Below are 27,944 nucleotides of genomic sequence, written 5' to 3' on the forward strand. Positions count from 1 at the left end.
AATGAGGTCCCTCCTGAGCCTCCTCTGCTGCAGGCTGCACACCCCCAGCTCCCTCAGCCTCTCCTCACAGAGTTTGTGTTCCAGGCCTTTCAGCAGCTGTAGCACTGAGGATGATCTTTTCCCAAGCAAGACAGCATCTAATGGTTGGACTTGATGATCCTGAGGGTCTTTTCCAATCTAAGAAATGCTTTAATTCTGTGATCTTGCTGCTGCAGGTGGCAGAAGTGTTGGCTTCTGGTCTAGTTGGTTGGCCAGGACTGGGTGCTAGCTTGGACTGGCTGAGCTTGGAGGTCTCTTCCAACCTGGTTGATCCTCTGATGGTTCTGTGATTCAGCTGCCCTGCCCCAGCCCAGGCTCCCTGTCTGCCTGGCCCTTTAAATGTGCAACACTTCTACAACACAAAACTTGAGTGTTTGCTCCTCCTGCCTTATGAGAATCTCAACTCCCTGGGGCCTCTAAATCTGAACCTCTGAGGAAACACCTGTAAACACTTCAAGCCTCATTAAACGAGGACCTCCTCCATTTAAAAAAGAAACCTGCTCTTTTTTTTTTCTCTCTCTTTCATTTTTTATTGGGTTTTGGTTGGGTTTTTTATTCTGTTTTGTTTTGATCAAAATGCAACACTTCCTCCCAAAGAAGAGATGGCCCTGCCAAAATCACAGCAGCACAGAAACACCCAGCTTGGCAAAGCCCTTCAGGATCACCAAGGCCAACCTAGAACCCTACTCTACAAGATTCACCTTAAGCCATAGCCCCAAGCATCACATCCAAACCAACCTTAAACACCTCCAGCCACAGCAACTCCACCACCTCCCTGGGCAGCCCATTCCAATGCCAATCACTCTCTCTGACAACAACTTCCTCCTCACATCCAGCCTAGACCTGCCCTGGCACAGCTTGAGACTCGATCCCCTTCTTCTGTTGCTGGGTGCCTGGCAGAAGAGATCAACCCCACCTGGCTTCTAACACTTTCCTTGGCTTGGAATGCTCAATGATATTAGAGGTCTCTTCCAACCTGGTTGTTTCTATGATTCTAATGGTTTAGGTGGGAAGGGATCTCAAAGCTCAGCCAGTTCCAACCCCCTGTCATAGGCAGGGATACTTCCCACTAGAACAGGCTGCTCAAAGCCTCGTCCAACCTGGCCTTGAACACCTCCAGGGAGGTTGTGGTGCACAGAAGCACAGAATGTGATCAAAGATCACAACCTCCCTGGGCAACCTGTGCCAGTGTCTCCTCACCCTCCCTCTCTGTGCTCCACAACCTCCCTGGCCAACCTCTGCCAGTGTCTCCTCACCCTCCCTCTCTATGCTCCACAACCTCCCTGGGCAACCTCTGCCAGTGTCTCCTCACCCTCACTGCAAACAGCTTCTTCCAAACATCCACTTTCAATCTCCCCTCTGCCAGTTTAAACCCATTCCTCCTCCTCCTGTCATTACAAGACCTTGTCAATAGTCCCTCTCCAGTCCTCCTCAGATACTGAAAGGCTACTACAAGCACTCCTCGACCTACCACTTGGTCTTGTTGAACCTCTTGAGCTTGGCTTGTGCCCACCTCTGCAGCCTGTGCAGGTCCCTCTGGATGGATCCTGCCCTCCAGCCTGGCTGCTGCACCACACAGCTTGGTGTGGGCAGCAAACTTGCTGAGGCTGCACTCAGTGCCTCTGCCCATGGCACCCACAAAGATGTTGAACAAGGCTGGTCCCAGGACTGACCCCTGAGGGACTCTGCTTGTCCCTGGCTTCCACTTGGCCATTGGCAGCCACTCTTTGGGTGCTGCCATCAAGTCAGTTCTTTATCCATCTGGTGACCCACCCATCAAACCCATGTGGCACCAGCTTGGAGACCAGGAGGTGGTGTGGGACAGTGGCAAAGCCTTGCTCAGGTCCAGCCAAATGCCATCAGTTGCTTGCCCCTGATCTACCCATGTTGGGACCTGTTCACAGAAGACCACCAGGTCTGCCAGGAGTCTATCACCTTCTGATTTCCTTTTTTCCTTTTCTTTTCTCATGCTGCAAGCAAGACTGGAGCAGGCCTGGCACAACGACCTCACTCATATTTGTCTCTCTTATTGGTTTTTTTTGGTTTAATCATTCTTATGTGAGCCTCACACCTCCCACTCCACCCTCTGAGAGAAGCTCTGATTCATAGCCACAGCTTTGATAAGGGAACAAATGATGCAGTCTTTGTACAGGCTTAGTGCTAGAGACAATGTCCTTAGGCACTGAAAGCCACCACAGACCTCACCACCTCTCAAACAGGGAGGATCTGAACCTGGGACATTCCACATCCACTCCAGGGTTACTGCAGATATTTCCCCCCATGAAGAAATGACAGAATAAAGAAATCACAGAATGGGTTGGGTTGGAAGGGACCTTCAAGATCAGGTAGATCTTGATGATTTGGGGACTGGAGCACTGCCTGATGAGGAGAGGCTGAGGGATGTGAGGCTGCTTAGTCTGGAGGAGAGAAGACTGAGAGGGGATTTAATCATAGAATCAGTCAGGGTTGGAAGGGACCACAAGGATCATCTTGCTCCAACTAGATTTAATCAATGTTTATCAATCTCTGAGGGCTGGGGGTCAGGAGGGGGAGACAGGCTCTACTCACTGCTGCCTGGGATAGGACAAGCAGCAGTGGATGGAAGCTGCAGCACAGCAGGTTGCAGCTCAACACAAGGGGGAACTTCTTGCCTGGAAGAGTCCCAGAGCCCTGGCACAGGCTGCCCAGAGAGGTTGTGGAGTCTCCTTCTGTGGAGCCTTTCCAGGCCTGTCTGGATGTGTTCCTGTGTGCCCTGAGCTAGATTGTATGGTCCTGCCCTGGCAGGGGGGTTGGACTGAATGAGCTCTTTGGGTCCCTTCCAACCCCTGACATCCTCTGATCCTGTGACCCAACTCCCTGCCATAGGCAGAGACACCTCCCCCTAGTCAGTGTTGCTCAAGGCCTTCTCCAACCTGATCTTGGACATCTCCAGGGAGAAGACATTCACAACCTCCCTGGGCAACCTGTTCCAGTGTTTTCCCACCCTCACTGGAATGAATTTCCTTCTAATCTGCAGTCTAAAGCTACTCTCATCAAGCTTCAATCCCTTCCCTCTCATCCTATCACTCCCAGCCCTTGTCAAAAGTCTCTCCCCAGCTCTCATGTAGCTTCCTTTCAGTACTGGAAGGCTGCTCTAAGGTCACCCTGGAGCCTTCTCCTCTCCAGGCTGAACAGCCCCAACTTCCTCAGCCTGTCCCCACAGCAGAGGTGCTGCAGCCCTCTGATCATCTTTGTGGTCTTCCTTCACATCTGCTCCAGCAGGTCTATGCCTCTCACATGTTGGGGGTCCCATAGCTGACCACAGCACTACAGGTGAGGTCTCCCCAGAGCAGGGCAGAGGGGCAGGATCTCCTCTCTCCCTCTGCTGCCTCGGATGCAGCCCAGGATGCCACCACGGAGCTAATGCAGGCTGCAGCTCTTGTCACTGCAGCTTCTCTCTGCAGAGAGGTCTTCAACCCAGTTTGTGGCTGCCTGTGCCCCTTGCAGGCTTGCCCCTGACTGCAATGCTGGCAGCTGAGCCCGGGTGAGCCAGGGCTGGGAGCAGCTGCACAGGCTCTCCCCCTTCACACTTCACAGAGTGAGTACTGAAGCAGGTGGTGGTAAGGGGTAAAATGAGCAGGGCACCTCTGTCCCCTCCCCACCTACAACAGTACCAGTCTGGTGGCTTTCTGGTTCCCAGAGTCTGTGCACATCAACAGAGTCTGATGGTCCAAGCCATCAGACACAGAGCCAACCTCAAAATCAACCTGAAATGGGCAAAGATCAAAAGCACATCTCAAATGCTTCAGGAAGAGAAAGCAGGGTTGAGAATCCCTCTGAATGCCACAGTCACAGGGCACAAGAGTGGCCCTGGAAGCTGGCATTGTGAGACAGCAGCAAACCACAGAATCACAGAATTGTCTGGGCTGGAAAAGGCCTCCAAGATCATCCAGTCCAACCAGCAACCCAACCCCACCAGGGCCACTAAACCATGTCCCCAGGTGCTATGGCTACAGGTTACTTGAACCCCTCCAGGGATGGGGACTCCACGACCTCCCTGGGCAGCCTGTGCCAGTCCCTGACCACTCTTGCAGCAAACAAATTCTTCCTCATCTCCAACTGAAGATGAGGCAGCAGAGTGCCCAGGTGGGCAGCAGAGCCAATGGCATCCTGGGCTGGCTCAGGAGCAGTGTGGGCAGCAGAACAAGGGAGGTTCTTCTGCCCCTGTGCTCAGCACTGCTCAGGCCACACCTTGAGTGCTGTGTCCAGTTCTGGGCTCCTCCATTGCAGAGAGCTGTTGAGGTGCTGGAAGGTGTTGAGAGAAGGGCAGCAAGGCTGGGGAGGGGCCTGGAGCACAGCCCTGTGAGGAGAGGCTGAGGGAGCTGGGGGGGTGCAGCCTGCAGCAGAGGAGGCTCAGAGCAGAGCTCATTGCTGCCTGCAGCTGCCTGCAGGGAGGCTGTAGCCAGGTGGGGTTGGGCTCTTCTCCCAGGCAGCCAGGGACAGAAGAAGGGGACACAGCCTCAAGCTGTGGCAGGGCAGGTTCAGGCTGGATGTGAGGAGGAAGTTGTTGTCAGAGAGAGTGATTGGCACTGGAATGGGCTGCCCAGGGAGGTGGTGGAGTGGCTGTGGCTGGAGGTGTTGCAGCCAAGCCTGGCTGGGGCACTTAGTGCCATGGTCTGGTTGGTTGGGCAGGGCTGGGTGCTAGGTTGGGCTGGATGAGCTTGGAGCTCTCTTCCAACCTGCTTGATTCTGGGATTCTTCTATCACCTACTACTAGGGAGAATCATAGAATCACAGAATGTCAGGGGCTGGAAGTGACCTCCAAAGCTCATCTGGTGCAGCCCCTGCCAGAGCAGGATCACCCAGAGCAGATCACACAGGAATGCATCCAGTCAGTCCTTGAGTACGTCCCGAGAGGGAGACACCACAACCTCCCTGGGCAGCTGGTTCCAACTGGAGAAGAGAGCAAGCCCTACCATTCTGTGATTCTCTGAGTCCTTACCATCACCTTTCAGAAGCCTCTCTTGCCCCTCACAGAACAGAACCAAAGCCAGAGGAAGCCTTTGTGCAAGCTGGATTCAGGGACACTTCTCACAACCTGGTTCCACCAGCTCTGGAAATGAGCTCCACTCCAAAGCCACCTTGCTGCTGAGAGCAACTGCAGACAAAGCTCCTCTCTTCCTCAAGACATCTCTTGTGAGTAGATACACACTAAGGCAATGCCTGGAGAGGAATTTCAGTTAGAGCTCACAACCTGTGCACTCAATTCACACCCATCCCAAACAGCTCTCAAGGGCCACACTCAGTGGAGCACCATGCCCAGCTCAGCAGACTAAAGGGACTCCAATGCCTCCTTTCACATTCAGATCTTGGCCCAGGCTTGCCAAAACCCAAACAAGTGCATTTCTCCTGGCCAAGGGATTTAAGCAGGTGCTAGATAGCCTACAATCAGCTCAGATCTCCTGCCAGAGACCACAGTGCCAGGCTGCTTCTAGCTGCTTCGGTTACAGCGTGACCCTGGGCACTGCCACCCAGGCAAACCCTGAGCCCTGACTGTGTCACAAGGAAAGTTAAGTCACAGGCACCTGGTCCCTTCTGCAAAACGTTCATGCTGAGAGTGCTTTCTGAGCACCATCAGCCCCAGAGTTTCACAGAGAAACAGAAGTCAGTAGCTTTGGCAGCATCCTGGAGCCTGCCTTGCCCTGAAACCTGTGCTGTACAGCTGCAGAGGAGTGGGCAGAGAGCTGCAGAGAACAATAGCACTGTGCTGAGCTGTGAAACTCCACAGAAGTTCCCACTGCTTCATTCAGCATTTACTTTCCTTCGAGACACCTGGGAAAACCCCTCGGGGCTGCAGTTGGTTCTGAACACTCAGGACGTTTGTTTTTCCCAGGACACAAGCAGCAGCATGGGAATCAGAGAGGTCTCCACTGCCAGCAGGGCCACCTGCAGATCTCAGCTCATCTCTTCCTTCACAGGATTCATCCTCTGCTTAGTAGAGGGGAAAGGGAGTTAGGGAGTTGGGGGGAAATAAGGGGAGTAGGAAAGGTTTGGGGGAATTCCCTGCTGAGGACCTCCCTTTTTGTCATCAGCAGTGAGGACACAGCTTTGTGTAGACTACATACAGAGCTGCTCAGGCCCTAGGATGGTGGCAATGTCAACTCACCTGGACTCAGACCTGCTCCATCTTCATGCAGCCCTTGTGCTTAAGAGAGAGCATGAGATTGTCAAACTGCCTGCACAGAAACACAGCACTGTTTGGGTTGGAAAAGGCCTCTAAGAGTCCAACCATCAACCATCGACCATCCAAGCTGCCTGCAGGGAGGCTGTAGCCAGGTGGGGTTGGGCTCTGCTGCCAGGCAGCCAGCAACAGAACAAGGGGACACAGCCTCAAGCTGTGCCAGGGCAGGTTCAGGGTGGATGTTAGGAGGAAGTTTTTGGCAGAGAGAGTGATTGGCATTGGAATGGGCTGCCCAGGGAGGTGGTGGAGTGGCTGTGGCTGGAGGTGTTGAAGCCAAGCCTGGCTGGGGCACTTAGTGCCATGGTCTGGTTGGTTGGGCAGGGCTGGGTGCTAGGTTGGGCTGATTGAGCTTGGAGCTGTCCTCCAACCTGCTTGATTCTATCTATGATCAACCCAACCACACCATGGCCACACCTCTCTTGAACACCTCCAGGGATGGGGACACCACCACCTCCCTGGGCAGCCTCTTCCAATCCCTGAGCACTCTTGCAACAAAGAAATTCTTCCTCATCTTCAACCTCAACCTCCCCAGGCACAATTTGAGGTCATTTCCTCTCCTTCTATCACCTGGTAGTTTGCAGAAGAGATCAACCCCCACCTTACTGCCACCTCCTTTCACATCAGTTCTCACAATCATCACTTACTGGCAGTTCACAGGCTCAGAGGATATTAGGGGTTGGAAGGGGCCCAAGGATACCATCCAGTCCAAACTCCCTGCCAGAGCAGGACCACACAATCTAGCTCAGGGCACACAGGAACACATCCAGACAGGTCTTGAAAGGCTCCACAGAAGGAGACTCCACAACCTCTCTGGGCAGCCTGTGCCAGGGCTCTGGGAGCCTTCCAGTCAAGAGGTTCTCCCTTGTGCTGAGCTGGAACCTCCTGAGCTGCAGATTACACCCAGTTGATATTGCCCTCAGTAGCATTCAAAGGGGCAATGAGGCAAAAGCTTTAACTTAGGTAAAAGCAAAACAAATGAACTGTTGCTGTTGGTGCTGACTGCCAAATTCGTTGCTGCTGAGCAGATCTGTATTAGTTGGGTGCAAATGCCACCTGCTGGACACCTTCCTGCCAGTCTGCATGGGGGTTAGGGCTCCTCACTTGTGTCAGCAGGCAGACAAAGCCACCAGGAGCAGATTTGCAAGCTCACAGGCATCAAACCCTGCAGCTCAGCCTTGGGCAATCTGCTCTGAGGCACTCACCGCAGTCAGGAGTTCTCCAACTGCCCAAAAGAAAGAGGCAACCTTACCTAAGAGCCTGCTCCAGCCCCTGGGGCCTGCTGACACTAGGTTGGGTAAAGGGAAAGAATATTCCAAAGAGAGTTTTAAATGGTGGTCCAGAAAAGGAGCAGGGGAACCAAAGCTAACAGCAATGCCACAGGCAATGACCTGGCTGCCAGAGGTGATCATAGAACCAAGCAGGTTGGAAGAGAGCTCCAAGCTCAGCCAGCCCAACCTAGCACCCAGCCCTGCCCAACCAACCAGACCATGGCACTAAGTGCCCCAGCCAGGCTTGGCTGCAACACCTCCAGCCACAGCCACTCCACCACCTCCCTGGGCAGCCCATTCCAATGCCAATCACTCTCTCTGACAACAACTTCCTCCTAACATCCACCCTGAACCTGCCCTGACACAGCTTGAGGCTGTGTCCCCTTGTTCTGTTGCTGGTTGCCTGGCAGCAGAGCCCAACCCCACCTGGCTACAGCCTCCCTGCAGGCAGCTGCAGGCAGCAATGAGCTCTGCCCTGAGCCTCCTCTGCTGCAGGCTGCACCCCCCCAGCTCCCTCAGCCTCTCCTCACAGGGCTCTGCTCCAGGCCCCTCCCCAGCCTTGCTGCCCTTCTCTCAACACCTTCCAGCACCTCAACATCTCACACTCTAGCTCAGGCTGATCTTTAAATCACAAAGGTTTGGATGAATAACACGATGAAAAAAAGGAAATGTGCTCAAACCAGTTCCCAAACAGCCAGAAAGGTGATGCCTGCAGCTCTATTTGCATACAGGCACAGCTTCCCTCAGGCCAAAGCCTTCACCAGGGTGTGCTTCATGGCATAGAATCCCTTGGGACATCAAGGAGAGTCCTACCCCTGCAAGCCTCTTCCCCAAAGGACCATGTGCTGGGCTGCAGCAAGAGCAGTGTGGGCAGCAGGGGAAGGGAGGGGATTCTGCCCCTTGGCTCTGCTCTCCTCACACCACACCTGCAGTCCTGGGGGCAGTTCTGGAGCCCCCAGCACAAGCAGCACATGGAAGTGTTGGAGCCAGTGCAGAGGAGGCCACCAAGATGCTGAGAGGGCTGCAGCAGCTCTGCTCTGAGCACAGGCTGAGAGAGTTGGGGCTGTGCAGGCTGGAGGAGAGAAGGCTTGGAGGAGACCTTGGAGTGGCCTTGCAGTGTCTGAAGTGAGCTAGAGGAGGGCTGGGGAGGGACTATTGACAAGATGAGGAGGAATGGGTTTGAATTGGCAGAGAGGAGACTGAAACTGGATGCTAGGAAGGAGTTGTTTGTAGTGAGGGTGGTGAGACACTGGCACAGGTTGCCCAGGGAGGTTGTGGAGCACAGAAGAACAGAATCTTTGATCCCATTCTGTGCTTCTGTGCTCCACAACCTCCCTGGAGGTGTTCAGTACCAGGTTGGAGGAGCCCTTGAGTGACCTATTCTAGTGGGAGGTGTCCCTGCCAATGACAAGGGCTTGGAACTGGCTGAGCTTTGAGGTCCCTTCCAACCCAAACCATTCTATGATTCTGTGGTTCTCTTCTGGAGGCTGAACAAGCCCCAACTCCCCCAGCCCATACCCACAGGGGAGGTTCTCCAGCCCTTTGCCCATCTTTGTGGCCTCCTCTGGGCTTGTTTCAGCAGCTCCATCTCCTTCTTTTGCTGAGGGCTCCACAGCTGGGCACAGCACTCCAGGTGAGGTCTCACCAGAGCTGAGTGGCAAAACCACCTCTTAGCCTGCTGGCCACACCAGCTGGCAGACAAATTCTCCCTAGTTTATCCCTACAGGATTATGCTGTCACTCTGGATTGTGGTATCACTTTTGCCCTAGTTGTAACTGCATTTGTAACTGTTTGAGAGACCTAACCCTAAATATTAAGAGAGTCAGTTCCAGGTTGGTTTTGGGATTAGGAAAGGCCAGGTGATTTCCAAAGAAGGAATTGTAAGTTGCTGTTGTGTTTACCCAAGGGGGGGGATTTTCATATTGGATAGAGCTCCTCAGAGTTTGGATTACACATTAAACAATGTTAAAATCATGTATTCCTTTACAGCTGCAGGCAGGGAGGGCACACAGCCTGGGTCTGCAGGGGTTCAAGCACACTGCACAGAAGTGTGCCAAGTGCAGGCAGGCTACAGCCAGGTGAGTAAATTCAGAGCTGTCAGAAAGAAGCTGCCAATCATAGAACAAATCATAGAAGCAGTCAGGGTATTAAAAAGAAATCATTGAATGCTCAGAACCTGAGAGAGATACTTAGAGAATCACTGAATGCTCAGAATCTAAAGGAGCTAATCAAAGAAATCATTGAATGCTCAGAACCTGAAGGATCTAACCAAAGAAATCATTGAATGCTCAGAACCTGAAGGAGCTAAGAAATCATTGAATGCTCAGAACCTGAAGGAGCTAAGAAATCATTGAATGCTCAGGACCTGAAGGAGCTAACCAAAGAAATCATTGAATGCTCAGAACCTGGAGGAGCTAAGAAATCATTGAATGCTCAGAACCTGAAGGAGCTAACCAAAGAAATCATTGAATGCTCAGGACCTGAGGGAGCTAACCAAAGAAATCATTGAATGCTCAGGACCTGAAGGAGCTAAGAAATCATTGAATGCTCAGGACCTGAAGGAGCTAACCAAAGAAATCATTGAATGCTCAGAACCTGAAGGAGCTAAGAAATCATTGAATGCTCAGGACCTGAAGGAGCTAACCAAAGAAATCATTGAATGCTCAGAACCTGAAGGAGCTAAGAAATCATTGAATGCTCAGGACCTGAAGGAGCTAAGAAATCATTGAATGCTCAGGACCTGAAGGAGCTAACCAAAGAAATCATTGAATGCTCAGAACCTGAAGGAGCTAAGAAATCATTGAATGCTCAGGACCTGAAGGAGCTAACCAAAGAAATCATTGAATGCTCAGGACCTGAGGGAGATAAGAAATCATTGAATGCTCAGAACCTGAAGGAGCTAACCAAAGAAATCATTGAATGCTCAGAACCTGGAGGAGCTAAGAAATCATTGAATGCTCAGAACCTGGAGGAGCTAAGAAATCATTGAATGCTCAGGACCTGAGGGAGCTAACCAAATAAATCATTGAATGCTCAGAACCTGAAGGAGCTAAGAAATCATTGAATGCTCAGAACCTGAAGGAGCTAAGAAATCATTGAATGCTCAGGACCTGGAGGAGCTAAGAAATCACTGAATGCTCAGAACCTGAAGGAGCTAAGAAATCATTGAATGCTCAGAACCTGAAGGAGCTAGCCAAAGAAATCATTGAATGCTCAGAACCTGAAGGAGCTAACAAAAGAAATCATTGAATGCTCAGGACCTGAAGGAGCTAACAAAAGAAATCATTGAATGCTCAGGACCTGAAGGAGCTAAGAAATCATTGAATGCTCAGGACCTGAAGGAACTAACCAAAGAAATCATTGAATGCTCAGGACCTGAGGGAGATAAGAAATCATTGAATGCTCAGAACCTGAAGGAGCTAACCAAAGAAATCATTGAATGCTCAGAACCTGGAGGAGCTAAGAAATCATTGAATGCTCAGAACCTGGAGGAGCTAAGAAATCATTGAATGCTCAGGACCTGAGGGAGCTAACCAAAGAAATCATTGAATGCTCAGAACCTGAAGGAGCTAAGAAATCATTGAATGCTCAGAACCTGAAGGAGCTAAGAAATCATTGAATGCTCAGGACCTGGAGGAGCTAAGAAATCATTGAATGCTCAGAACCTGAAGGAGCTAAGAAATCACTGAATGCTCAGAACCTGAAGGAGCTAAGAAATCATTGAATGCTCAGAACCTGAAGGAGCTAAGAAATCATTGAATGCTCAGAACCTGAAGGAGCTAGCCAAAGAAATCATTGAATGCTCAGAACCTGAAGGAGCTAACAAAAGAAATCATTGAATGCTCAGGACCTGAAGGAGCTAACAAAAGAAATCATTGAATGCTCAGGACCTGAAGGAGCTAAGAAATCATTGAATGCTCAGGACCTGAGGGAGCTAACCAAAGAAATCATTGAATGCTCAGAACCTGAAGGAGCTAACAAAAGAAATCATTGAATGCTCAGAACCTGAAGGAGCTAACAAAAGAAATCATTGAATGCTCAGGACCTGAAGGAGCTAACAAAAGAAATCATTGAATGCTCAGGACCTTAAGGAGCTAAGAAATCATTGAATGCTCAGGACCTGAGGGAGCTAACCAAAGAAATCATTGAATGCTCAGAATATAAAGGAGCTATTAAAAATAATCATTGAATGCTCAGAACCTGTAGGAGATACTTAGAGAATCATTGAATGCTCAGAATCTAAAGGACCTAACCAAAGAAATCATTGAATGCTCAGAACCTGAAGGAGCTAAGAAAAGAAATCATGGAATGCTCAGAACCTGTAGGAGTCATTAAAATATCATCATTGAATGATGAGAAGGAGGAGGAGGTATTAAAAAGAAATCATTGAATGCTCAGAATATGAAGGAGCTATTAAAAATAATCATTGAATGCACAGAACCTGGAGGAGCTATTAAAAAATAATCACTGAGTGCTTAGGACCTGTAAGAGATACTTAGAAAATCATTGAATGCCTCAGTGAATGGGCAGCAAGGGCACTCCTTGACTAGACATCTGAAAAGCCATGCAAGAGACCTCTGTTGGAATCCAGCCCTCACAGCATCATAGAATGGTTTAGGTTGGAAGGGACCTCAAAGATCAGCCAGTTCTGGCCTCCCACTACAGGCAGGGACACCTCCCACTAGAACAGGTTGCTCAAGGGCTCATCCAGCCTGGTCCTGAACACCTCCAGGGTGGTTGTGGAGCACAGAAGCACAGAATGTGTTCTTTGATGTGCTCCACAACCTCCCAGGGCAACCTGTGCCAGTGTCTCCTCACCCTCCCTGGGCAACCTGTGCCAGTGTCTCCTCACCCTCCCTCTCTGTGCTCCACAACCTCCCTGCCCAACCTGTGCCAGTGTCTCCTCACCCTCCCTCTCTGTGCTCCACAACCTCCCTGCCCAACCTGTGCCAGTGTCTCCTCACCCTCCCTCTCTGTGCTCCACAACCTCCCTGGGCAACCTGTGCCAGTGTCTCCTCACCCTCCCTCTCTGTGCTCCACAACCTCCCTGGCCAACCTGTGCCAGTGTCTCCTCACCCTCACTGGCAAGAATTTCTTTCTAACATGCATCTGCTGAGCCTGTCTCCTGCAGGAGACCTGAAACCCACTGCCCCAAACCTCAGTGGCTCCTTTTCCATTCCACCTAAAAGGAGAGCAGGCAGCAGCAGCAGCAGGCAGGACACAACAAGTTCCACAGAGGTGATTGCATTCTTCTGCCTGTGACATGTTTTATGGGGACCATTCCATTTTTATGGCTGGCTGTGTTTGGCTCAAGGCATAGGCAGCCTAATGAAGTGCAGATTTCTGTAGTTGAGTCACAATGAAAACAACCTTTCTTGTCCTGCAGGATGAGTAAAGGTTTGCTCAATATCTGAGGGCTACATTGGCAGCCTTGTGAGAGGAGTGGGTGTAGGAGCATGAGGGAGTCAAATGTGTCTGCTGAGACTTGGGTGCCAGATTTGAGGTGTCATCGTTTTTCCTCCTCCACCCCCCCAATTCCAACTGGTTTGCTTTAGGTTCAAATCTGTAATATTGGATGCTTCTCTTAAAGAACCAGCACCTGGAATCAACTGCTTCACAGGGTCAGGAGATGTCAGGGGTTGGAAAGGACCCAAAGGGATCATCCAGTCCAACCCCCCTGCCAGATCAGGACCACACAATCTAGCTCAGGGCACACAGGAACACATCCAGACAGGCCTGGAAAGGCTCCACAGAAGGACACTCCACAACCTCTCTGGGCAGCCTGTGCCAGGGCTCTGGGAGCCTTCCAGGCAAGAAGTTCCCCCTTGTGTTGAGCTGGAACCTCCTGTGCTGCAGCTTCCATCCATTGCTGCTTGTCCTATCCCAGGGAGCAGTGAGCAGAGCCTGTCCCCTACTCCTGACCCCCAGCCCTCAGATAGTTATAGACATTGATTAAATCCCCTCTCAGTCTTCTCTTCTCCAGACTAAGCAGCCCCAGGGCCCTCAGCCTCTCCTCATCAGCCATGCCCTCCAGTCCCCTCAGCATCCTCATAGCCCTCCCTCAGACTCTCTCCAGCAGATCTCTGTCCCTCTTCAACTGGGGGAGCCCAAAACTGAAGGCAGGACTCAAGATGAGGTCTGACCAGGGCAGAGTAGAGTGGGAGGAGAACCTCCCTTGCTCTGCTGGACACACTCTGCCTAATACACCCCAGGATCCCATTGGCCTCTTGGCCCCCAGGGCACATTGCTGTGCCATGGATGCTCTCCACCAGCACTCCCAAGTCCCTCTCCACAGGGCTGCTCTCCAGCAGTCACCTCCCAGCCTGTCCTGCTGCAGTTCATTGCTCCTCCCCAGGTGCAGCACTCTGCACTTGTCCTTCTTGAACCTCATTTGGTTCCTCTGTGCCCAGCTCTGTCTGCTCAGGGCTCTCTGGATGGCAGCACAGCCTGCAGCTGGATCAGCCAAGCCTCCCAGTGTGGTGTCAGCAGCAAACCTGCTGAGCAGACTCCATCTGTCTGTGCCCTCAGCAATGGCACTGATGAAGATGTTGAACAGCATCAGAGCCAGCACTGATCCCTGGGGGACCCCCCTGGTTATAGCTCTGCAGCTGGACCTGGCACCATTGATCTCCACTCTCTGAACTCTATCTTGTAGCCAGTTCCTAATCCACCTCAGTGCCTGCTCTGCCACCCCACACTTCCTGAGCTTCCTCACCAGAGTGTCATGGGTTAAGAGTATATCTGCACTGAATGAAGAGAAGCCCAGCCCAGGGACTTAAACTGCAGAGAAGCCCTTGCAAACAGGAGCCTCAGAGTGTGTAAGATGCAGGAAGAGACTAGAAATGTGAAAACACAGCAGGTTGCTTACTCCTCTGAGTCTCAAACCAGGATTTATTTCCAAGGTTTTGAGGATCAGAGCTGTGATTTTAGAGCACCTAAAAGCTGGTGACATGCACAAGAGCTGGATACACTTCCCTGAAGGTTGCAAAAAGCATGGGGAATCCTGTCATTGGAATCCACAGGCTCTGAGCCTTACTGCACTAACAGCAGACAAATCCCAAGCTGTGGCTTAGGAGCTTCCATCTCTAGCCCACAGAAACAGAGCTGCCAACCATAACTCATGCAACCCATCTGAGTTCAGGTGAATCCCCCAGGATGCCTGCCCTCTTTCTTGACTGGAAATGGAATGCAGTTGACCAGCTGAGATTTCTGTGGCTAGATCATAGAATGGTTTAGGTTGGAAGAGACCACAAGGAGCAGTCAGTTCCAACCCTCCTGCCATGGGCAGGGACACCTCACACTAGAACAGGTTGCTCAAGGCTACAGCCAGGTGAGTAAATTGAGAGCTGTCAGAAAGAAGCTGCCAATCATGGAACCAATCAGAGAAGCAGTCAGGGTTGGAAGGGGCCACAAGGAGCAGCCAGTTCCAACCCCCCTGCCATGGGCAGGGACACCTCACTCTAGATCAGGCTGCCCACAGTCTCAGCCAGCCTGGCCTTAAACACCTCCAGGGATGAAGCTCCCACTACCTCCCTGGGCAACCCATTCCAGGCTCTCACCAGCCTCATGCTGAAGAAACCAGAATCATAGAATCAAGCAGGTTGGAAGAGACCTCCAAGATCATCCAGTCCAACCACCCTCATGCTGAAGAACTTCTTCCTAACCTCCAGTCTGAATCTACCCAGCACATGATTCTAGACACTGACCTTAAGGCAGACTAAATTCAACCATGGGCACCAAAGACCTTCCTCAGAGTTCCCACGGTGATGATATCAGAGCCACGAATCTGACACCAGACAAAGCAACTCTCCCAGATCACAGCTAGGTGGATCTTTGAGAGGAGAGAGGAAGAAGCCTTCCTGGGCCCTGTGCCAGCCAGGGCTATAGTGACTGGGTTGGCCTTGCCCCAAGCACAAACTAATCTCTGTAAGAGAGCTTAAGTCTGGCTCATTCCCAAGCACAAACAGAAAGAGTTCCCAGCAGCATGCAAAGCACTGAGCAGAGAGAGCCACAGACTGCTTTGGGTTGGAAAAGGCCTCCAAGATCATCCAGTCCAACACCACTGTGGTCACCAAACCATGGCCCCAGGTGCCATGGCCACACCTCTCTTGAACACCTCCAGGGATGAGGACTCCAGCACCTCCCTGGGCAGCCTGTGCCAATCCCTGACCGCTTCTGCAGCAAATAAATTTTTCCTCATCTCCAACCTAACCCTCCCCTGGCACAATTTCAGGTCATTTCCTCTCCTTCTATCACCTGATACTAAGGAGAAGAGCCCAACCCACACCTCACTGCAGTCTCCTTTAGGGAGTTGCAGAGACCAATGAAAAACATAAAATAGAATCATAGAATCAGGCAGGTGGGAAGAGAGCTCCAAGCTCAGCCAGCCCAACCTAGCACCCAGCCCTGCACAACCAACCAGACCATGGCACTAAGTGCCCCAGCCAGGCTTGGCTTCAACACCTCCAGCCACAGCAACTCAACCACCTCCCTGGGCAGCCCATTCCAATGCCAATCACTCTCTCTGCCAGGAACTTCCTCCTCACATCCAGCCTCAACCTGCCCTGGCACAGCTTGAGGCTGTGTCCCCTTCTGTTGCTGCTTGCCTGGCAGCAGAGCCCAACCCCACCTGGCTACAGCCTCCCTGCAGGCAGCTGCAGATAGCAATGAGCTCTGCTCTGAGCCTCCTCTGCTGCAGGCTGCACCCCCCCAGCTCCCTCAGCCTCTCCTCACAGGGCTGTACTCCAGGCCCCTCCCCAGCCTTGCTGCCCTTCTCTCAACACCTTCCAGCACCTCAACAGCTCTCTGCAATGGAGGAGCCCAGAACTGGACACAGCACTCCAGGTGTGTCCTGAGCAGTGCTGAGCACAGGGGCAGAAGAACCTCCCTTGTCCTGCTGCCCACACTGCTCCTGAGCCAGCCCAGGATGCCATTGGCTCTGCTGCCCACCTGGGCACACTGCTGGTCTCCCCTCAGCCTCCTTTTCTCCAGACTAAACCACTCCAGGTCCCTTAGCCACTTCTTGTATGACTTGGTCTCTAGGCCCTCCACCAGCTTTGTTGCCCTTCTCTGGATGCTCTCCTGCAGTGGGTTTGTCCCACAGGAGAGTGCCTGAAGGAGCAGCACCTCCATTACCTGTGCCTGGAGGTCAGAGAGCTGACAGGAGCAGTAGGTTTTGGAATGAAGCATTCTGATGGTGTCACAAACATTTGGTTCTCTGTAAATGGGCAGAGAATTCATCCTGTTGAGCAACACCTCCAGCATCCTCCCTGTCTTTGTTCAACTCCTCTCTCCCTGGGAAGAGCAAACACAGCAGCCAGTGCAGCTTACAGCCCTGCAGATGAGTGCTGATTAAATCAGCTGCACTCAGCTTGCTGTACCAAGCCCAACTTGTCCTGAGGGGCAGCACTCTGCACACATCCAAGGTGATGGGAGGTGCTGGATGAAGCTCTCTGCTGCTGAGAGGCCTCCTGGGACTCCTGTGCCTCACTGACACTAACACTCTTAGCTGAGGTTCTAGCAGAAGAACATCAGCCATGCACAGCAGCACTCCTCTGCCCTCTGTTTGCACCCCCAAAGAGGGGCAGGAACCATGCAAAAGGAAATCATAGGATCAGAGAATGGTAGGGGTTGGAAGGGACCTCTGAAGATCATCCACTCCAACCCCCCTGCCAAAGCAGGAACACCCAGGGCAGGTCACACAGCAACACATCCAGATGGGTCTTGAAAGTCCCCACAGAAGGAGACTCCACAACCTCTCTGGGCAGCCTGTGCCAGGGCTCTGGGACCCTTCCAGCCAAGAAGTTCCCCCTTGTGTTGAGCTGGAACCTCCTGTGCTGCAGCTTCCATCCATTGCTGCTTGTCCTATCCCAGGGAGCATTGAGCAGAGCCTGTCCCCCACTCCTGACCCCCAGCCCCCCAGGGCTCTGTCACTCTCACAGTAGAGTTTATCCTCATCTTGATGTGGAACTTTCTGGGTCCCATTGCACTTTGGCCTACCACAGGACACCACTGCAAAGAGTTTGACCTCTCCTCCTTGACATCCCTCAGATATTTATAAGCATCAATCAGATCCCCTCTCAGCCTTCTCATCTCCAGCCTAAACAGCCCCACATCTCTCAGCCTCTCCTCACAGATGTTCCAGTCCCTTCATCATCTTTGCAGCCTCCATTGGACACTCTCTAACCTCTCCCTCTCCTCCATGCAGCCAGGACTGAGGTTATAAAGAAACTTCTCACCTGCTAGCTGCATGCAGAGCAGGGAGCAAGTGCCCTGTTTCCACATCACTCTAAATTCAATCCCACAAGGATTTGGATGCTCAGCACTGACCACACCACAGCTGAATGCTTTTATCAGGGTTGGGGCAGGACACTTCACCCTGCACACACCAGAGCCAAAGCCAAGGAGCTGCCAACATGCCCCTTTTTAGCAAATCTTTAGTCCAGACATGCAAGAAGAGGTGGAAAAGGATGCAGAAGGACTGAGAAGCAATCACAAAGCTTTGAGGGTGAGTGCAGCCCAGAGAACTGCAGGTGGCAAATCTCCTCTTGCTGTGCACAGGTGTAAGACTTGCACCAGGTATTTGCTCCTCCTTCAGCTCTGACTTTTTTTCCCCCTTCTGGAATCATTGGAATGATAACAAAGAATCTGCATATTTAAGCTGTTGACTGAAATTTCTTTTACTGGGTAAATATTTAATCCCCCCCTCTCCTTTTTTAGCAAGGTCTCCTTATGTGAATTGTCCTTCTTTAGCCTCTTCACCCTAGAATAAGAGGAGCAGATTCCAAGCAACACCTGGATTTTTGCATTTTCTTATTTCCCTACCCAAATTTACCCTCAATAAGTTACCATATCCTAGACTAGGGGGAATGGAGCAAAGCTGGAGAGTAGCCTTGAGGAGAGGGACTTGGGGGTGCTGCTGGAGGAGAAGCTCAGCAGGAGCCAGCAGTGTGCACTTGCAGCCCAGAAAGCCAAGCAGAGCCTGGGCTGCAGCAGCAGAAGTGTGGCCAGCAGGGCCAGGGAGGGGATTCTGCCCCTCTGCTGTGCTCTGCTGAGACCCCACCTGGAGTACTGCATCCAGTTCTGGAGCCCCTGGGACAAGAGGGCTGTGGAGATGCTGGAGAGTGTCCAGAGCAGGGCCAGGAGGATGCTGAGAGGGCTGCAGCAGCTCTGCTGTGAGCACAGACTGAAAGAGTTGGGGCTGTGCAGGCTGGAGCAGAGGAGGCTCCCAGGGGACCTTCTTGTGGCCTGCCAGGATCTGAAGGGGGCTCCAAAAAAGCTGGGGAGGGACTTTTGAGGCTGTCAGGAAGTGGCAGGCCTGGGGGGATGGAGCAAAGGTGGAGGTGGGGAGAGTGAGGCTGGAGGTGAGGAGGAAGCTGTTGAGCAGGAGAGTGGTGAGAGGCTGGAATGGGTTGCCCAGGGAGGGGGTTGAGGCCCCATGGCTGGAGGTGTTTGAGGCCAGGCTGGCTGAGGCTGTGTGCAGCCTGCTCTAGGGTAGGGTGTCCCTGGACATGGCAGGGGGGTTGGGAGTGGCTGCTCCTTGTGCTCCCTTCCAACCCTGACAAGTCTGTGAATTTGTGGAAGGCTGAGACTCAAGAATGAGAGGAGAGAGGAGAGAGGAGAGAGGAGAGAGGAGAGAGGAGAGAGGAGAGAGGAGAGAGGAGAGAGGAGAGAGGAGAGAGGAGAGAGGAGAGAGGAGAGAGGAGAGAGGAGAGAGGAGAGAGGAGAGAGGAGAGAGGAGAGAGGAGAGAGGAGAGAGGAGAGAGGAGAGAGGAGAGAGGAGAGAGGAGAGAGGAGAGAGGAGAGAGGAGAGAGGAGAGAGGAGAGAGGAGAGAGGAGAGAGGAGAGAGGAGAGAGGAGAGAGGAGAGAGGAGAGAGGAGAGAGGAGAGAGGAGAGAGGAGAGAGGAGAGAGGAGAGAGGAGAGAGGAGAGAGGAGAGAGGAGAGAGGAGAGAGGAGAGAGGAGAGAGGAGAGAGGAGAGAGGAGAGAGGAGAGAGGAGAGAGGAGAGAGGAGAGAGGAGAGAGGAGAGAGGAGAGAGGAGAGAGGAGAGAGGAGAGAGGAGAGAGGAGAGAGGAGAGAGGAGAGAGGAGAGAGGAGAGAGGAGAGAGGAGAGAGGAGAGAGGAGAGAGGAGAGAGGAGAGAGGAGAGAGATGTGGCAAAACCCCAACCCAAACAATCACCAGGTTAGACTGGTTTGGTCAGAGAGCCTGATCCTCAAAAGCAATCATTTGTTTGTTCATGGCTGGAGTGAATTACATGTACTACAGCAAGCATAATCCTGAGTAAATCCCTCCTAGCACAACTAAGTAAATTTCCATTAAACACAACTCCTCAAGAGTAGCAATTCTCTCATTTGGCCTCACAAGAGACATTTCCAAGCAGCAGGAGTGGCACAGGATGAAGATTTCCTCCCTGACTGCTGTTGGAGGGCTGTGAGGCAGATGTGGTCTTCCTGATCTGCAGCCTGTGGCATGTTCTGCTGGGCACCAAGAACCACAGATGGCAAAACCTGCTGTGAAACTGAGAAGTTCTCTAGCACCTCACATCTGCCCCAGAGGTTTTCATTTGCTGGGGAGCCTGAACACAGGTGCCTGGAGGGATGATCACAGGCTTGCTGTATTTGGCTGTCCTGCATTAGGACACAAAAGCTCTGTGTGGCTGCTCCACTTCTCTGCTTATTTAGCAGCTGTGGCCAGATGTTGTCAAGCTGTTTACAGGTTCACAGGTTGCAGTGGGTCGGAAAGGAACCTCCAAGGGCATCTTGTCCAACCCTTCAGCTAGAGCAGGCTGCACAGGGACACAGCAAGGCTGAGTTTGGCTGGCTGCAGGGATGGGGCCTCAAGTACAGCCCTGGGCAGCCTGTGCCAGGGTCTCACCACCCTCACTGTGCACAACTCCCTCCTGATGTCCAACCTAAATCTCTCCTGCTCCAGTTTCAAACCATTGCCTCTCATCCTGCCACTTCAGGTCCTTCTAAACAGCTCCTCCTCAGCCTTCCTGTAGGTCCCCTTCAGCTATTGAAATACAGCTCTAAAGCCTCCCTGAAGCCTTCTCTTCAGGCTGAATACCCTCCACCCTCTCCACTTGTCCCCAGAGGAGAGGTTCTCCAGCCATCTTCGTGGCCTCCTCTGCACCTCCTCCAGCAGATCCACAGCCCTCTGGTGTTGGGGGTCTCATAGCTGGATACAGCACTCCAAGTGAGCTCTCACCAGAGGGACAGAGGGGAGAGCTCTGGCAAACATGACCTATGAGGAGTGGCTGAGGGAGCTGAGGGTGTTTAGTCTGGAGAAGAGGAGGCTGAGAGGGGACCTTATTGCCCTCTGCAGCTACCTAACAGGAGGTTGTAGTGAGGCTGGAGCTGGTCTCTGCTCCCCAGTTACTAATGGTAGGACAAGAGGAAATGGCCTCAAGTTGTGCCAGAGGAGGTTTAGGTTGGCTGTTGGGAGGAAGTTCTTTCCTGAGCAGGTGGTCAGGCACTAGCACAGGCTGTCCAGGGAGGTGGTGGAGTCCCCATCCCTGGAGGGGTTTGAAAGGAGAGTGGATGTGGCACTTGAGGCTATGGTCTGGTGATGAAGGCTGCTGGGATGAAAGTAGGACTGGCTGATCCTGGTGGTCCTTTCCAACCACAGTGATTACAGCGATTAGATGTGCTGAGGGGTTTGGGTTAGTCAAGGACTTGTCAGTGTGAAGCTCATGATTAGACTCAAGGAGCTTGGAGGGCTTTTCCAATCTGAGATTCTGTGAGATTCTGTGACAGAATCACCTCTCCTGACCTCTTGGCCACTCTTGATGCAACCCAGACCACCACTGACCTTCTGAATCACAGAATCAACCAGCTTGGAAGAGAGCTCCAAGCTCATCCAGTCCAACCAGTCCATCCAGATCACCACTGACCTTCTGAATCATAGAATCAACCAGGTTGGAAGAGAGCTCCAAGCTCATCCAGTCCAACCAGTCCATCCAGACCACCACTGACCTTCTGAATCATAGAATCAACCAGGTTGGAAGAGACTTCCAAGCTCATCCAGTCCAACCAATCCATGCAGATCACCACTGACCTTCTGAATCACAGAATCAACCAGGTTGGAAGGGAGCTCCAAGCTCATCCAGCCCAACCTAGCACCCAGCCCTGCCCAACCAACCAGACCATGGCACTAAGTGCCCCAGCCAGGCTTGGCTTCAACACCTCCAGGGCCAGTGACTCCACCACCTCCCTGGGCAGCCCATTCCAATGCCAATCACTCTCTCTGTGAAGAACTGAGCTGCAAGAGACTCCTGCTCACTTTGCCACCCTGTACACCTCAGCAGCCTTTCACTCTCACCTCTGTGAGCTCTCACTCACATAGAATCATAGAATCAACCAGGTTGGAAGAGACCTCCAAGCTCATCCAGTCCAACATCCCCACCTTCTCATGATACCTCTCCCTAAACTTGGTGCCTAAGCTTAACAGAACATAAAGGCTTGGTCCTTAAAGCTACCCCACAGGAGAGCTGCGAGTACATAAAACCTTCAGCCTGGTTTCTTTGACTACAAAGGACCTGGATGCTGCTGAATACATCTGTGAGCTTTGGTGGTTAATAAGGTGCCCTTCCTTATTTTTAGATAAATAACAGATGTCACAATTATTAAAGAGACTCCAGAAAGGAGAAAAAAAAAGGGCAAGCAACAGCACACACGACAGGGAACAAATAAAGCAGTTCAGCAACCCTGGAAACTTTACAGAGTTGTTTTTCAAGGGTTCTGCCCTCATTCATTGTGTTCTTACCCCAGCAATGTCTGGATCAAGTTTCATCCTTCAGTGTTACCTTTGGATGTCTTCAAGTTGATCATCTACCAGAAGAAGGGGGTTTGCTTCCTATGGCACCTCAGGCCAACCAAAGTCTTCTTGAGTTCCTGCCTCTCTTTCCTACAAGAAAGGTTTGGTTGAGATTTTTGTTCATGGAAATTATTGCCCCATTTGCAAAGTGATCTGCCCAGGGAGGTTGTGGGGAGACACTGGCACAGGTTGCCCAGGCAGGTTGTGGAGCAGAGAGAGGGAGGGTGAGGAGACACTGGCACAGGTTGGCCAGGGAGGTTGTGGAGCACAGAGAAGGGAGGGTGAGGAGACACTGGCACAGGTTGGCCAGGGAGGTTGTGGAGCACAGAGAGGGAGGGTGAGGAGACACTGGCACAGGTTGCCCAGGGAGGTTGTGGAGCACAGAGAGGGAGGGTGAGGAGACACTGGCACAGGTTTCCCAGGGAGGTTGTGGAGCACAGAGAGGGAGGGTGAGGAGACACTGGCAGAAGGGGAAGAAATTGTTCCTCATGTCCAACCCAAACCTCTCCTGGTGCAACATGAGGCCATTTTCTGCCTCCTATCCCTTGTGCCCTGGCAGAAAAGATCAACCCCCACCAGGCTCCAGCCTTCTTTCTGCATCTGTAGAGAATGCCAAAGGCAGCTCCACACCCACAAGAGAGCATTGCCCTCCACCAGCCCGTGCACACCAGGCTGGGCAGAGCCATGCCCAGCCACACACAGAGTAAAAGCAGCATTTTTAGGTCTCCCTTTCCTCTTCTTTTATGGAGCCATGGCAGGACTGCATGAACTGACCTCAGTGGGAGTCATTTCCCTGATGCTGAAAGAATTTGGATGAAGGCCATTGGGAATGAAATATAATCCCAGTCTATGGGAAAAAGGGCTCTGAAACTTGACCCCAGGTGGCAAACCATTGTTGCTTGGGAGTTTAAATGTATTTGTTCAGAAGGGAAAAAATGGGTTTAGAGCCTTTATTTTCTTTATCCCCACTTCTGTAGCACTTTAATTATTAACCCTAAATCAGCACATTTTTACTTTGCAGCTCATAGGAGAGCATTGGCAATTTGGTCCATCTTAATTCTGGTTTCAGTCAGCTGCTGTGGCTTGCTGGGTGACTAACAGGCTGCCTCTCCCTCTCCCCAGGTTCCAACATGCAGATATTAAAGAACACAGAACCCCAAAATGGCTTGGGTTGGAAGGGACCTCAGAGATCATCATCTACCCCAACCTCCCCCACCATGCCCAGGGACACCTCTTCACTAGATTTGGCTGCTCAAGGCCTCATCCAACTTGGCCTTCAACACCTCCAGGGAGAAGGGAGGCATCCACAACCTCCCTGGGCAGCCTGTTCCAGAGTCTCACCACCTTCCTACTGAGTAATTTCTTCCTCAGCTCCAATCAAACCCTGCTCTGCCTCACCTTCAAGCCATTTCCCCTTGGCCTGTCTCTAGACACCTTCATGAGATGTCCCTTTGCAGCCTTCCTGGAGGATCCCTTCAAGTATTGGAAGGCAGCTCTAAGGTGCCCCTGGAGTCTTCTCCAGGCTGACCAACCCCAGCTCCCTCAGCCTGTCCTCACAGCAGAGCTGCTCCAGCTCCTAATGAGGGCTTCTCTGAAGATGTAGTTGTGGAAGTGTGAAGTTTCTGGCAGATACCTTCAGTGAGTGCCAGGAGCTGTTGGGAATTGCTGGCCACAATTTCCCTGCTGCACCCCAGCTCCCTCAGCCTGTCCTCACAGCAGAGCTGCTCCAGCTCCTAATGAGAGCTTCTCTGAAGATGCAGTTGTGAAACTCTGAAGGTTCTGGCAGATACCTTCAGTGAGTGCCAGGAGCTGTTGGGAATTGCTGGCCACACTTTCCCTGCTGCACCCCAGGAATGCCATTGCCTCTCTTGGCCACAAGAACAAATTGCTGCCCCATGGGTCCTGTGTGCTTGGGACTGTCAGAGACAGGACTTAGAAGGTGAGAGAGACAACATTGTGAAAGAGCTGGAGAAACCAAGAGAGTGTTTTGACTGGCTGCCAGCCATGTCATTGTATTTCAATAACTTAGCAGATAAATGATCCTTTAACACCAAAAAAAAAGAGAACAAAAAGGCAGAAAAGCCCAGACTGTAAATAGAGAAGGCTGCTCAAGTACCCAGCCCCAAAAAGAATGCCTGCTTGTGGCTCTAGCTCATGGACAGAAGATATTAACCCTAACTCTGCATCCTTATGTGAAGCCTACCTCCTGCAAAGCCAGCAGAAGGCCTCTGTGTTCTGCTGAAACATTCTTTTGGGAGGGATGTGTAGGTCTGAATGAAACTCACACCCACTGAGAGTACCAAATGGTCCCAAAAGGGACATTATGCAAAGGCATAAATGGAATCACAGAATCAGGCAGGGTTGGGAGGGAGCACAAGGAGCAGCCAGTGCCAACCCCCCTGCCATGCCCAGGGACACCCCACCCTAGAGCAGGCTGCTCTAGGGAAGTTGGAACTGGACAAGCTTTTGGGTCCCTTCCAACCCAACCCATTCTGTGAATCTCTGACTGTAGGAATCCTTTGAAATGAACAATTTCACCCAAAAAATCCATTGGGGCTGCTCTGACTTTGTCCACAGGTCCAGCTGCAATTCTGACAGTGCTTTACTATCCCTTTTTGCCCTGAATTCCAGTTACAGTTCCCAGGGAAACTGGCAGCAAGGGCAGAAACTGGCACAAACATTTGACAAGTTTGTGGCACCAGATCTGCAAGGAGAGAAAGGCAAGAAAAGGACAAGAAAAGGATTTCCTTCCCTGCTCCTCAGCGAGGTACAGTTTAAAACAACAGAGGAACAGAGGCAAACCTTTATCTATCAGAAGGGTTTCAACAGGAGACTTTACCACCCTCATATATTTACCTCCAGGCTGCTCCCTGCTGATCTCTTCCATCCTCTGCTTTTGCTCGCTGCTGATGGTATCCAAAGGTCTGATTCACATCACCATCTACTGACAGAACTCGGGATACCAGCAACCTTTTTGCTCTCCATTTTCTTGGCGTGGTTCAGGGGTTTGATTGCTGCAAATTAAAAGGGTGAGGAAACATTAAACACCAACAGATTGGCAGTAAGCAAAGCAGCAACGACTGAGAGTAGCTCAGGGTTTCAGCTCTTCAGTTGAACCAAGGGTATCATAGACTGGTTTAGGTTGGAAGGGACCTCAAAGATCATCCAGCTCCAAAGCCCTGCCATAGGCAGGGACACTTCCCACTAGAACAGGTCACACAGAGGGACTCATCCAACACCTCCAGGGAGGTTGTGGAGCACAGAAGCACAGAATGTGATCAAAGATCACATTCTGTGCTTCTGTGCTCCACAACCTCCCTGGGCAACCTGTGCCAGTGTCTCCTCACCCTCACTGCAAACAGCTTCTTCCTAACATCCAGTTTCAAACTCCCCTCTGCCAGTTTAAACCCATTCCTCTTCCTCCTGTCATTACAAGACCTTGTCAATAGTTCCTCTCCAGTCCTTCTATAGCCCCTTTCAGATACTGGAAGGCCACAGCAAGGTGTCCTCTCCAGGCTGCAGAGTCCCAGTCTAGCTCAGGGCACACAGAACACAGCCAGACAGGCCTGCAAAGGCTCCACAGAAGGAGACTCCACAACCTCTCTGGGCAGCCTGTGCCAGGGCTCTGGGACCCTTCCAGGCAAGCAGTTCCCCCAAGTGCTGAGTTGGAACCTCCTGTGCTGCAGCTTCCATTCATTGCTGCTTGTCCTATCCCAGGCAGCAATGAGCAGAGCCTGTCCCCCCCCTCCTGACCCCCAGCCCTCAGATATTGATAAGCATTGATTAAATCCCCTCTCAGTCTCCTCTTCTCCAGACTAAGCAGCCCCAGATTAGGTGATGAATTCCACAATGGATTTGTCAATCCACTGAACATGTAAATCAAGGACAGCTCAGCTGTGCCCAGGGGAGGTCACTGTTTCATTAGATGAGCTGGTTTGAAGTCAGCAGCACAGTTCAGGGCAGGAACAGCAGCAGCAAAATTCTTTTTCCTCTAGTGGCTCAGAGTTTCTCTCCTTAATTAGTTTTCCCATTGTGACCCCAAAAAGCAAGCAGTGCTCCCTGGTGTTCAAGGCCACGTTGGATGAGGCTTTGAGCAACCTCTGCTAGTGGGAAAGTGTCCCTGCCTATGGCAGGGAGGGGTGAAACTGGATGATCACAGGATCACAGAATCACAAGATCACAGAACAGTTTGGGTTGGAAGGGACCTTAAAGATCATCTAGTTCCAACTAGATCATAGAATCAGCCAGGTTGGAAGAGAGCTCCAAGCTCAGCCAGCCCAACCTAGCACCCAGCCCTGACCAACCAACCAGACCATGGCACTAAGTGCCCCAGTCAGGATTGGCTGCAACACCTCCAGACACAGCCACTCCACCACCTCCCTGGGCAGCCCATTCCAGTGCCAATCACTCTCTCTGACAACAACTTCCTAACAACATCCAGCCTAGACCTGCCCTGGCACAGCTTGAGGCTGTGTCCCCTTCTTCTGTTGCTGGCTGCCTGGCAGCAGAGCCCAACCCCACCTGGCTACAGCCTCCCTGCAGGCAGCTGCAGGCAGCAATGAGCTCTGCCCTGAGCCTCCTCTGCTGCAGGCTGCACACCCCCAGCTCCCTCAGTCTCTCATCACAGGGTTGTTCCATGTCCAGCCATGGGAAAACAGGAGTCAGTTACAAGAACAGGCATTCCAGGGCAGATTAGGATTGCTAAAATAAAGTATTCACAGATTCATAGAAGGTTTAGATTGGAAGGGAGCTTGAAGATCATCCAGTTCAAACCCCCCTGTCATGGACAAGGACACCTCCCACCAGCCAAGCTGTTCAAGGGCTCATCCAGCCTGGCACTGAACACCTCCAGGGAAGTGGTGGATCACAGAAGCACAGAAGGTGACCTTTGATCACAACCTGCCTGGGCAACCTGTGCCAGTGTCTCCTCACCCTCCCCCTCTGTGCTCCACAACCTCCCTGGGCAACCTGTGCCAGTGTCTCCTCACCCTCCTTCTCTGTGCCCCACAACCTCCCTGGGCAACCTGTGCCAGTGTCTCCTCACCCTCCCTCTCTGTGCTCCACAACCTCCCTGGGCAACCTGTGCCAGTGTCTCCTCACCCTCCCCCTCTGTGCTCCACAACCTCCCTGGGCAACCTCTGCCAGTGTCTCCTCACCCTCCCTCTCTGTGCTCCACAACCTCCCTGGGCAACCTCTGCCAGTGTCTCCCCACCCTCTCTGCCAAGAATTTCCTCTTAATCTCCAACCTAAATCTGCCCTCCTCAAACTCCAATCCAACCTGTGTCTTGCAGCACAGCTCTGCTCTGCAGCAAGGGGTGAGCAGAGTTCATATTTCACCATCATGGCAATGACTAAGAGCTGCCCAGGTTGCCTTTTGCAGCACTGGCAGCTGTCATTAGAGTTTGCTTCCTTCTGAAGCATCACACACACAGACCACTGGCAGCAGACAATCGAGATGCAATTACCCAATGGTCTGTCTCAGTGGGTCTAATTAGCATGGCTGTTTACTAGGAAAATGAGAGATGAACTCATCAGCCATGTCACAACCCCAACTGGCTGCCAGCACTGCTGGAGGATGGCAGAAGCACATCTGGAGGACA

The 27,944-nt window shown here is 52.0% G+C and overlaps 1 protein-coding gene across 1 annotated transcript in view; it reads right to left on the reverse strand.

Moving 5' to 3' along the window:
* POU2AF1 (POU class 2 homeobox associating factor 1) overlaps positions 1-27,944 on the reverse strand; it is a 53,509-nt gene that overhangs the window by 18,866 nt on the left and 6,699 nt on the right. The window contains exons 2-3 of the mRNA XM_064173157.1: positions 25,201-25,358; positions 22,334-22,434 (exon numbers count right to left, since the gene is read on the reverse strand). The gene's annotated coding sequence lies outside the window, so the exon portion shown is untranslated. The remainder of the gene's footprint in view (positions 1-22,333; positions 22,435-25,200; positions 25,359-27,944) is intronic.

This window comes from Pogoniulus pusillus, chromosome 38 (genome assembly GCF_015220805.1).
Source record: "Pogoniulus pusillus isolate bPogPus1 chromosome 38, bPogPus1.pri, whole genome shotgun sequence".
Classification (NCBI taxonomy): Eukaryota; Metazoa; Chordata; class Aves; order Piciformes; family Lybiidae; genus Pogoniulus; species Pogoniulus pusillus.